The following is a 12,321-nucleotide window of genomic DNA, read 5'->3' as shown; positions in this document are numbered from 1 at the left end:
CTAGTGGTCAGCATGCCTGGCTTCTCTCTGGCGGCCGGGTTGAATCCCAGCCTGGGCAGTCGGCGTGCAGCTCATCCAGCTGTTCGTCCTCCTTTTCGGCCGATAAATGACTACCTGGGGAAACTGTGGTAGCCGGATGTCACACTGGCCCTGTGTCCCGGGTAATGGGCTCCCTCTCACCACAGGCTCAAGGGCCAATGCGACGAAATGAGCACCGAGGTCACGCTCAGCTGTATAGCGTATGCCCCGACTTTATCTTTACCTTTATTGGCTCGACTGACAGACATGGCTTTGTATGTCGAAGGTCACTGGTTCAATCTCCACAGCCAGCACTCTCTAACTTGGATTTTCTGAGTTCCCTAGAGCCTAGATTAATTTCTCGGTGTTAAATGAGGAGATTTGCACCGCACCCAGTCATGGGTGTTACAAGATCGTTGTTACAATCAGGCGTCATTTGGCCTTCAAAAGTGGGAGGGACATTAGGGCAGACAGTTTTATATATATATATATATATATATATATATATATATATATATATATATATATATATATATATATATATATATATATATATATATATATATATATATATATATATATATATATATATATATATATATATATATATATATATATATATATATATATATATATATATATATATATATATATATATATATATATATATATATATATATATATATATATATATATATATATATATATATATATATATATATATATATATATATATATATATATATATATATATATACTGATCATATTTGCATTTTATGTAGTCTGTGATGCAGGCAGGATATTCATTAGCACCTAATTAGACTCATGCTGCTCCAGTGCTCTCTGATGAACTCACAATCAAAGATGTAGTATACCTATATGGTAGTATTGAGTAATCTTAGGTCACTTGGTAAAGTGTTCACCTAAGTCCGACCCAAGCTGACAACATAAACCTAAGCGTGTTTGCAAGCTGAGCGTTTAGAATATTGGCATAATAATAAAAGATGCTGAAAACTGGATTCCACTACTTTATTGAATATATGAATAATTATATACTGAATTTGTAATGGAGCTAAGATAAAAAAAGCTATGTTTTCAGTGGTCATACCATGATCTCATGAAAATAATTAGGTTGACATATATAATTAATTACTACATATTTTGGTATGATGACCATTGCACGTTAATACCATAGCTTTGCGAGCATTGAGTAATCTTAGGTCACTTGGTAAAGTGTTCACATAAGTCCGACCCAAACTGACAACATAAACCTAAGCATGTTTGCAAGCTGAGTGCTTAGAATATTGGCATAATAATAAAAGGTGCTGAAAACTAGATTCCACTAATAGAGTAATTATATACTGAATTTGTAATGGAGCCAAGATAAAAAGCTATGTTTTTCAGTGGTCATACCATGATCTCATGAAAATAAATAGGTTGACATATATAATTAATTACTACGTATTTTGTTATGATGACTATTGCACATTAATACCATAGCTTTGAATCCAATGATGAATATCTTCAAGCAAGACACAAATAGCAACAGATTGGTCACCAATTCACTCAGTAAACACAATACTCCAGAAAAGTATACACTGAATTCACAATAAAGTTGTTTTTCCACTTGGAACTTTGTAAACAGAAACCAAGTAACCTCGTTTTACTTCACTCATAAGTCATGATGTTCGCGATGTGGTCACCTCGACCTTTCGTTCCTCCTCCCTCACACTGGCAGACGTCTCTAACAAGCTTTCTTACCACCATTATCTCAATATGAATAACCGGCAGCAATAATTATAAATCATATTCTAAATGACATTTTAATGCAATTTTAATGTCATCTTTTTCATTTGCATGTGTGTACCTTTCTGCTACAAATAAAGTTTTTTCCCATGTTTTGTTTTCCTTAACTCGAATATTTCACATTTTAATCAATAACAAAGGCATCAAACACTAATTGTATGTTCAAGCTATGTTTATTTATTTTTTCTGTAGACATAAACTACATCGTTTTCCTTTGGTGCCATTATTTTCACATGGGTGCAGTCTATCACTCCCACAACACCGGCAAGTTGGTAGAATTCTGCTTGCTTTACACGGATCTCCACCCTATCAAGGGGAGACTGGATAAACCTCCCGACTACCTACGGGTCACTGAGGGCGGCCAGAGTTTCCACAATCACCCTGCTTACACTACTCTGGCTTACCCCCAAACTCATCACTTGAACACTGCAGCATTTTTCCTGTAGCCAAGTACCTTTAAGTCAAAATCACTTTCAACCCCGGGGTGAGGGAATGCTCCCTTTGAACTGGATCTTGTAGCTCTCTTCTCACCAAATCAGTCACATACTCCATTCCTGCACGGTCTAATATGTATGTCTTGACAAGTTCACCATCGTTATACAGTTCCAAAGCGCCCGATCAAACTCTAAATTGCGGAGGCGGGCTGGACGAGGAAGTCCGGGGGCCATGTTGATATGGGTCTGGGTCTGGGATTCACTATTAACTTAAGTGTTTAGAAGTCCTCGCCAGCACTCTCAAGTTAATACCAAAGTTAAGAGTAGGTATTAGGCTAGCTGGGCACGATAACAGAAAACCTTATTCCCGATAACCGATAACTGATAATGGAAAACCTTATCGGCGATAACCGATATTCGTTAACTGGAAACAAATATAGGCGATAACTGATAACCGATACCCGATATTAATCCACAATTCCGATAGCGATAAGTCCGATAGGCGAAAATGATACTATATTATTTCCAATAAAAAAACATAGATGAATTTATATTTTCATTACTTGTATTTTAGAAAACTTACAAAACCTGAAAACCACAAGTTGACACGTACCTATGGACGGTAATACTAGAAACGCCTGAACCGTGTTGTGTTATTTGGCGTCCCCACCGTCACATGTTGGCGCTTTTGTTTACAAACACTGTGCATGCTCAGACCAGCAAGCGTAGACCTGTACAGTCTCACAAAGCTTTTTAACCGTAATTAAGAGTTGCTGGAAGGCTGAATCAGACATACAGTACCACTCCCACCATCCCCGCTGTTTCTAGAACGACACTTTTTTTCCTTTCCTTTTCAGATTTACCCCCTAAAAAGGGGGAACGGGCTTTGTCCGTGGACGGCCCGTCGCAGAGGGGAACCCGCCGCGGGCGTGCGGCGGGTGGGGGAGCCCTTCCGTCGCCGCCACAGCCACGGGTAAAAGCCGGCGGGCAGCGACGGAGGAACGGGCCCTCCGAGCTCTGGCTCAGGAGCAGCCCGCTCGTGTGGGCGAGCAATGCAAGCTCGTTGCGGGACGCCTCCGCCGCCGCCACAGCCACGGGTAACAGCCGGCGAGCAGCGACGGAGGCACGGGCTCTCTGGGCAGGCGCCCAGCAGACACCCGTAGCGGTGCACGGGCGAGCATCCGACCGGTCAACTTGACTGCCGCGGTGGGGCCCTAAGCGAGGATAACCAGGCGGGTCAACCACGCCGCCGCAGAAGGACCCCCCAGCTGCTCGCCCGAGGAGTGCTGGCGTTCCACTGAGAAGTGAGAACGACACTCTGCGAGTTGTATTTATATGTACAGAGTGCCGTTTTAGAAACAGCGAGGATGGTGGTACTGTATGTCTTAATGTGTTAAAAAGCTTTGTGAGACTCTATAGGGCTACACTTACTGGTCTAACATGCGTAGTTCACGAGAGACCAGTATTTGTAAACAAAAGCGCCAACATTGGACGATGGGACACCAAATAACACAACACCGGGTGCCTTCAATACCATGGCATGCTCACAAACGAATATGGAATATCAAATTTGAGGCAGTGAATAATAATTTTTGGGGGCAAAGTTAAATGATTTTTCTTTTTGATATATTGATTTTTGAGTCTTACATAAAAAAAAATAACCTAGTGTTTTAATGGTGATGATCAAAGTATGAAATATCTTCACCGAAGATATTTCATACCCCGAAGTTTTTTCATACAACACCGGGCGCCCGGGCCACGTGTAGGGAGGAGACAACGTTTTTTTTCCGAGTCGGAAAAAAGTAGCGATTATCGCCAGTTTGGTTACAAAAGTAACGAAGATACCGATATATATTTAAATAAGTAGCGGATGGCCGATAACCAGATTTTGTTATCAGCGATAAAGTATCGCGATAACTTATCATAACCATATATACATATATATATATATATATATATATATATATATATATATATATATATATATATATATATATATATATATATATATATATATATATATATATATATATATATATATATATATATATATATATATATATATATATATATATATATATATATATATATATATATATATATATATATATATATATATATATATATATATATATATATATATATATATATATATATATATATATATATATATATATATATATATATATATATATATATATATATATATATATATATATATATATATATATATATATATATATATATATATATCTATATATAAACCTAGAGCAGTTGGTCCAGCACCCTACACGTATTCCCGACCGTCTTGGAGACCGGCCCAACATTCTAGACCTCTTCCTTACCTCAAACCCTTCTGCTTATTCTGTCAAACTGTTCTCTCCGTTGGGCTCCTCCGATCACAATCTTATTTCTGCATCCTGTCCTATCGCTTCTGTACACCCTCTGGACCCACCGAAGAGGCGATGATACTGGAAATTAGCTTCAGCTAGGTGTGACGACATGAGGATGTACTTTTCCATTCCCGTGGAATGATTATTGCTTCCAGGATAGAGACCCCTCTGTGTGTGCTCAGCGCATCACAGAGGTGATTGTCTCTGGAATGGAGGCATACATTCCTCGTTCTTTCTCTACTCCTCATGCTAAAAAGCCTTGGTTTAATCACGCTTGTTCTCGTGCTGTCAATGATAGAGAGGTAGCTCACAAAAGGTACCAGAGCCTTCAAACTAATGCTAATTATGAACTTTACATTTCTGCTCGAAATCGTGCCAAATCTATTCTCCGACTAACCAAAAATTCTTTCATTAATAGAAAATGCCAAAACCTTGCTTTCTCTAACTCATCCCGTGACTTCTGGCATCTAGCCAAAAACATCTCCTCCAACTTCACTTCTTCATCTTTCCCTCCACTCCTCAGTCCTGACGGCAACACTGCCGTCTCATCTATCTCTAAGGCTGAACTCTTCTCTCATACTTTTTCTAAAAACTCCACTCTGGACGATTCTGGGCATATTCCTCCTACTCATCCCCCCTCTGACTCCTTTATGCCTGTTATAAAGATTCTTCAAAATGATGTTTTCTATGCCCTCTCTGGCCTCAGTCCTCAGAAGGCTTATGGACCTGATGGAGTGCCTCCTATTGTCCTCAAAAACTGTGCCTCCGTGCTGTCACCCTGCCTGGTCAAACTCTTTCGGCTCTGCCTGTCAACATCTACCTTTCTTTCTTGCTGGAAGTATGCCTTCATACAGCCTGTGCCTAAGTAGGGTGACCGCTCCAATCCCTCAAACTACCGTCCTATAGCTTTACTTTCTTGTCTATCTAAAGCTTTTGAATCAATCCTTAACCGGAAGATTTAAAAGCACCTTTCCACTTCTGACCTTCTATCTGATCGCCAGTATGGGTTCCGCAAGGGGCGTTCTACTGGTGATCTCCTAGCCTTCTTAACTGACTCTTGGTCATCCTCTCTTAGCCGTTTCGGTGAAACTTTTGCTATTGCGCTGGACATATCAAAAGCTTTTGATAGGGTCTGGCACAAATCTTTGCTTTCCAAACTACCCTCCTACGGTTTCTCTCCTTCTCTCTGTACCTTTATCTCCAGTTTCCTTTCTGACCGTTCTATTTCTGCCGTGGTAGACGGTCACTGTTCTTCCCCTAAATCTATTAACAGTGGTGTCCCACAGGGTTCTGTCCTATCTCCCACTCTTTTTCTGTTGTTCATTGATGATCTTCTTTCCAAAACGAACTGTCCTATGCATTCCTACACCGATGATTCCACTCTGCATTACTCAACTTCTTTTAATAGAAGACCCACCCTTCAGGAACTTAACGACTCAAGGCTGGAGGCTGCAGAACGCTTAGCCTCAGACCTTACTATTATTTCCGATTGGGGCAAGAAGAACGAAATGCCCAAAACTCTTCCTCATTCTGTCTTGAAGCAGATCTGAGTGGCTGTGTGTGTGTCTGTGTTCTTGTTAATCTTCCTCTTCCTCCTGTAGCTAGGGGTGTATGTCCTGGTCCAAGTACTACTCAGTTTACTCAGTTCTTGGATCTGAACATAAGAACGTAGGAGTGGAAGAGGCCGGTAGGCCTGGCAAGTACTACTCAGTTTACTCAGTTCTTGGAATTCACTTACTTGATAGATTATATCCCCAAAAATTGTGGGGATTTGATCGACCGATCAATGATGGACAAATAAGGCAAGAGTAATCAACATGGTCTGGGAAACAAAACGCATCATTGCAGTTAAAAACATTAATTTTGTGCAACACTGGTGGTGTGGAATCATCATCATCATTTCGTTTAACGTCCGTTTTCACTCTTCCAGGGCAATTGGACGTTTTATGGCTTGTAAATCAAACTATTTTCAGTTTTTGGTGCAAGATTTTCCTGGTGCATGCCCTTGCCAACCCAACCACATATTTTAAGCGGTGGCCCAAGACTTTGCCTGAACGAAAAAGGCAAACCCTACAAGGCAGCAGGGGGCTATAAGGTTTACCACCCACTATTTCACCCATAGCTGGGACTGGATGGCCATTGACTCTGATAAACATGAGTTCATCTGCCCTTTGAATGGTCTTGTTTTTAATCCACCTGGGGATCCAGCACACCCTCCTCACTGGTCCAAGACAAAACCAGTGGGGTCGCCGGTTTAGTCGCCTACTACCCGACCATGCGGCTGGTTGTACTGGGTTGCATGTTACCAGTAGCAGGGCACTACCTTAACTGCCCTGACCAGACCAGGAACTCTAAAAGTCATTGAATATAAACAGACAGGTGGTGCGGAATATGTTTGTGTATTAATTAGCTGCCTTATGTACCAACAGATGTTTATAATCTGTAGACCTTGACCCTTCTGTTTTATCTCGAGTAGGAATGCAGTGCTGTAGCTCTTTGAAAATAAGAACAACATTTAATATTGTTTGAAGGTCACATGGAATGTTGGAGACATTATCTTAGTCATTGAATATGAACACTTCTTATCTCTGGCAACCCTTTGACCTCCCCCTTTGCCTCCTGGTGATATGACTGCAATCCCCGCACGATCTGCTGCCCGCCTAGCTGTCGCCTGAACAAAGCAATCATTCAGTACAGTCAAACCTTGGTTTTCGTATTCCCTAGTTTTCGTACGATTCGGTTTTCGATGACTTTTTTCGTCTAAATTTTGTCCGTTTTCGTACATCCGCTTAGTTTTCGTACAGTTGAAAATGGTCCGTACCAAACTAGTCCGCTTGCCCTCGTGACTCGGCCACTCATTTCCCTGAATTGAGCGCCCACATAAAATATCCCACGTGTTCGTGACTCACAGCCGTATGCTCGTCTCCCAATATCATCCTCGAAGGAAAACTTAGCATTTCCAAGGTACCTCCTGACCTCCCTTGAACCTTAATTTGCTTTGGGACATAAATAGGAACTATATCATCATTTATGCAAGATGAAATGCTAGTATGTTCTCATTTTTGTAAAAAAACATGAATTTCAGTCCACCTTGACCTGCATACGAGGAAAAAATTACAGATACAAAGACGTTTATAAGACTTTGGTGTTCAAGTGAATTAACGATGTGATGTTATTCTGCAAGGTGTCACATTTATTGACAACGTAAAATATGTTCTATAAACTTATAAAGTGAAACGTATAAGCAAGAATTATGTTATCAGAAAAAGAAGTACATTTTGTTTATTTATAAGTGGAAGTAGAACTGCAAAATATTCAATTGCTCAAGCTATACACTTTTTACATAGAGGAAGCGGCAACACCGTGTACCTACTATGTCGACAGCTGAACCAAAGACTCGACAGTTTTCTCATCCATATTTCACACATGAGGTAAGTACTACATCGATAATCATCTCCTGTGCTGGGCAGGAAGGTTTATAAAGGGAAGTTACTCAGATTTCTTGCATACAAAGGATGCTTACAACATGTTCACGGCAGAGCTTTAAGCTGCCAACCCACTGTAGTATATTTCGAATGCTTTTGGCCTATTATTAAGGATTTTAGCCACAAACGCTTACATACAGGGTATGTAAAACTATAGTTATTCTCTATAAAATGTATTTTTTGTTAATATTTTTGGGTGTCTGAAACAGGTTAATTGAATTTACATTATTTCTTGGGGAAATATTGCTTCAGTTTTCGTACATTAGGTTTTCGTCAGACTTTTTCGAACGGATTAATCACGAAAACCGAGGTTCCACTGTACTTGGTTTTGAAGAGTAATCAAAACCAAATTACTGTTTGCAGAAAGTACTCGGTTCCCCGTCACTAATCATTATTATTCCAAGGCAGTACCTTTATTGCTTCCAGTCTCCATGCTGACTTGATTAATGTACAAACCCCCGTGATATCGCAGTTCAGTTTTCGCAGTCCCGGTATTTCGCGTTTTTTTCTGTAAGACCTATTAATTTTGATATCGCATATATTCGCCATTTCGCGGCATTCTGCAGCATTGTTTATGAGTTTAAATCTCACGCATCACGATAGACTGGCCATATGTACCGATTCAGCCAATCAGAGCGTCAGTATTGTTTTCTCACCTACTGATTGGCTGTTGTGTTCTAGAAGCATCTCGCTGCTTCACATCTCGCCATGTTCGCCTTGTTCTGTCTCAGATCCGTGTGTCTCCCTACAGTGTACGGTGTGTTTCTATTGTTTTAACCGTGTTTAAAGACCTTAAAATGCTTTTAAAAGTACTGTAAAAGTTATAAAAACATCCCTAGGGGGTTATTTAAATAGAGTATTTCTATTCAGATTTTCACTTATCGCGGGTGGGTCTGGAACGTAATCCCCGTGATTTAGGGGGATTTCTGTATTCTGTTTTGCCTAACCCCTTGGATGTGGATTTCCTACAAGAAGACATCACCAAGCTACAGGAGTGGAAAAAAAGGTGGCTGCCATAATTCTATGAAGAAAAATGTAAAGTCATGCACCTTGGGAGGGCATATCCAGCATACCAATACCACATGGGAAACATAAGAACATAAGAACATAAGAACGCAGGAGTCTGCAAGAGGCCGGTAGGCCTGTACGAGGCAGCTCCTTTGACCCTAAGCTCCCGTGTATCTAACCCCACCTAATATCGCTGTCCATGAATTTATCTAGTCTATTTTTGAATGTGACAATTGTATTGGCACTCACCACATGACTGCTAAGCCTATTCCACTCATCCACCACCCTATTAGTAAACCAATTTTTGCCTATGTCCCTGTTGAATCTGAATTTATCCAGTTTAAACCCGTTACTTCGTGTCCTACCCGGTTCTCTTACCAACAAAACCTTATGAATGTCTCCCTTATTAAAGCCCTTCATCCATTTATAAACCTCGATCATGTCTCCACGCACCCTTCGCCTTTCTAGAGAATGCAAGTTTAACTGTTTGAGTCTTTCCTCGTGTGGCAAGTTTCTCAACCCCTGAATCATCTTAGTCATCCTCCTCTGCACCGATTCTAACATTTTGATATCCATTCTATAGTAGGGTGACCAGAACTGAACCGCATAGTCAAGATGAGGTCTAACTAATGCTAAATATAGTTTGAGGAAGACTTCGGGGCTTCTGTTGCTTACGCTCCTTGAAATAAATCCCAGTACCCTATTAGCTCGATTTCTAGCTTGAATGCATTGTGCCCTTGGACGGAGATCAGAGCTCACTAAGTACCCTAAATCCCTCTCGCACCCAGACCTACTTATGAGAGTGTCATTTAAGCAATAGTTATGTGAGGGGTTGTTCCTACCTACACTCAGAATACTGCACTTCCCTACATTGAACTCCATCTGCCATTTATCCGCCCAGTCATATAATCTGTTGAGTTCACCTTGGAGAATACTAGCGTCCTGATCCGACTCAATTACTCTACCGATCTTGGTATCATCTGCAAATTTACTAACATCACTACTAATTCCTGTGTCTAAGTCATTGATATAAATAATAAACAAAAGTGGACCTAATACCGAACCTTGTGGGACCCCACTCGTAACACATCCCCAGTCAGATCTTTTACCATTGATTTGCACTCTTTGCTTCCTATTGCTAAGCCACGCCTTGACCCAGTTCAAAACTTTACCCTCTACTCCGTGAGCCTGTAATTTAAGCAACAGTCGTTGGTGAGGAACTTTGTCAAACGCTTTACTAAAATCAAGATAGATTACATCATAATTTTCATCTCTGTCAACCGCCTCAAATACTTTATTGTAGAAGGACAAGAGATTGGTGAGGCATGACCTACCTTTTGTGAACCCATGCTGCGAGTCGTGAATTAAGCTATGTTTCTCTAAATGCTCCCGAATGTTCCTGGCTATTATGGACTCCAGCATCTTCCCTATAACCGATGTTAAGCTAATTGGGCGATAGTTTGAAGCAACTGACCTGTCCCCCTTTTTAAAAATCGGCGTCACATTAGCTACTTTCCATAGGCTCGGCACATAGCCAGTATTAACCGACATCTTAAAGATGTGGGTTAGTGGGTCACTGATTATATCACCTAGCTCCTTTAATACCCTCGGAAATATCCCGTCAGGACCTGGCGACTTGTTCTTCTTAAGCTTATCTATCTCATCCTGAACTACTTGCCTGGTAATGATTATATCCCTCAATTTATCGCCATCCCCGCCCTCGTACACCTGAACTCTTTCCGGTATAGTCGTTCGATCTTCCTGTGTGAATACTGAAAGGAAGTAGTCGTTCAACAATGTACTCATATTTTCGTAATTTTCTACTAGCTCCCCTGTGTTTGTTTTCAGCGGTCCAATTTTCTCCCGTGTTTTTGTTCTATACATCTGAAAGAAGCCCTTAGGATTACTTTTCGCCTCATTTGCTACTTTGATCTCATAGTTCTTTTTTGCTATCCTGGTGTTTTTCTTAACTAATCTAGATAGTTCGACGTACCGGCCCCTGAGATGTGTTTCCCATTCTTTATTTTCTGATAAATTCCCTTCTTTAACCCAATCTCGTGTTTTAGTCCACGAGTCATCCACTTAGGATCATTGTTTTCTTTTCTAAGTGTTCGCTGTGGTATATGCTGTTCTTGCCCCTCTACTATTACTCTAACTAAATTATTGTAAGACATTTCTACCTGGTTCTCCTGGCTCTCCAATCCGCAGTTCTGGCCCTCATGAATCCCTAAATTATCCCAGTTTACCCCTTCAAGATGTCTTCGAAGCCCCTCGTAGTTTGCTCTTCTAAAATCTGGCACTAACACTGGGTTTGGATCACGGGTTACCGCCCAGTCTAACCTAAAACGAACCGTTCTGTGGTCACTATTTCCTAACTCTCCGCCCACCTCCAACTCACGTAGCAAGTTCCCATTATTGGTTAGGACTAAGTCTAATATGTTATCTCCTCTGGTAGGCTCAGTAACTACCTGCTTCAGGAAATTATCTTGTATAACTTCAAGAAAGTCCTCGGCTTCCAGGTCACCCACTAGATCTTCCCAGTCTATATTCCTATAATTAAAGTCCCCCATTACGCAGACATTTCTACTCATACTCGCCCTGCCAATCTCCTGTAGTAATATACTCGTGTCCTGCCGGTTAAGGTTGGGTGGCCTGTATATAACTCCTAGAGTTAGTTTTTCTTTCCCTTTGTAAACGTCCACCCAAACTGATTCTGAATCCATGTTAGTTTTGACTGAGTTGTTAACTAAACATTTAAGTGAGTCTTTAACATATAGCGCAACTCCACCTCCCTTTCTGCCCCTTCTGTCTTTGTGAAACATCTGATAACCCGTTATTTCAAATTCTGACCTAAAATTTCTATTAGCAAAGTCTATCCATGTCTCAGTGATCGCTATTATGTCAAAATTTTCTGAACAAGCTTCACCCCTTAGTAAGTCTATCTTGTTTCTGAGGCTCCTGCTGTTAGTATAGAAGATTCTTAGCCCGTCCTCTGTTACTCCTCTAGAATTACTTCTAAGCTGCCTGGTTATATTATGAGCTAGATGTCCCCTCCCATTACTCCTCCCATTGCTCCCATTACTCCTCCTCCCTCGCCTATACTAAAAAATCCCTCAGGGTACCAAGTGCTCGCTCAAGGGAGTCTGAGAGAGCCTCAACACCCTTGAACGTCAAGTG

Source organism: Eriocheir sinensis, chromosome 54 (genome assembly GCF_024679095.1).
Source record: "Eriocheir sinensis breed Jianghai 21 chromosome 54, ASM2467909v1, whole genome shotgun sequence".
Lineage (NCBI taxonomy): Eukaryota > Metazoa > Arthropoda > Malacostraca > Decapoda > Varunidae > Eriocheir > Eriocheir sinensis.
The sequence above is the reverse complement of the archived record's forward strand: the minus strand, read 5'-3'. Positions refer to the sequence as shown.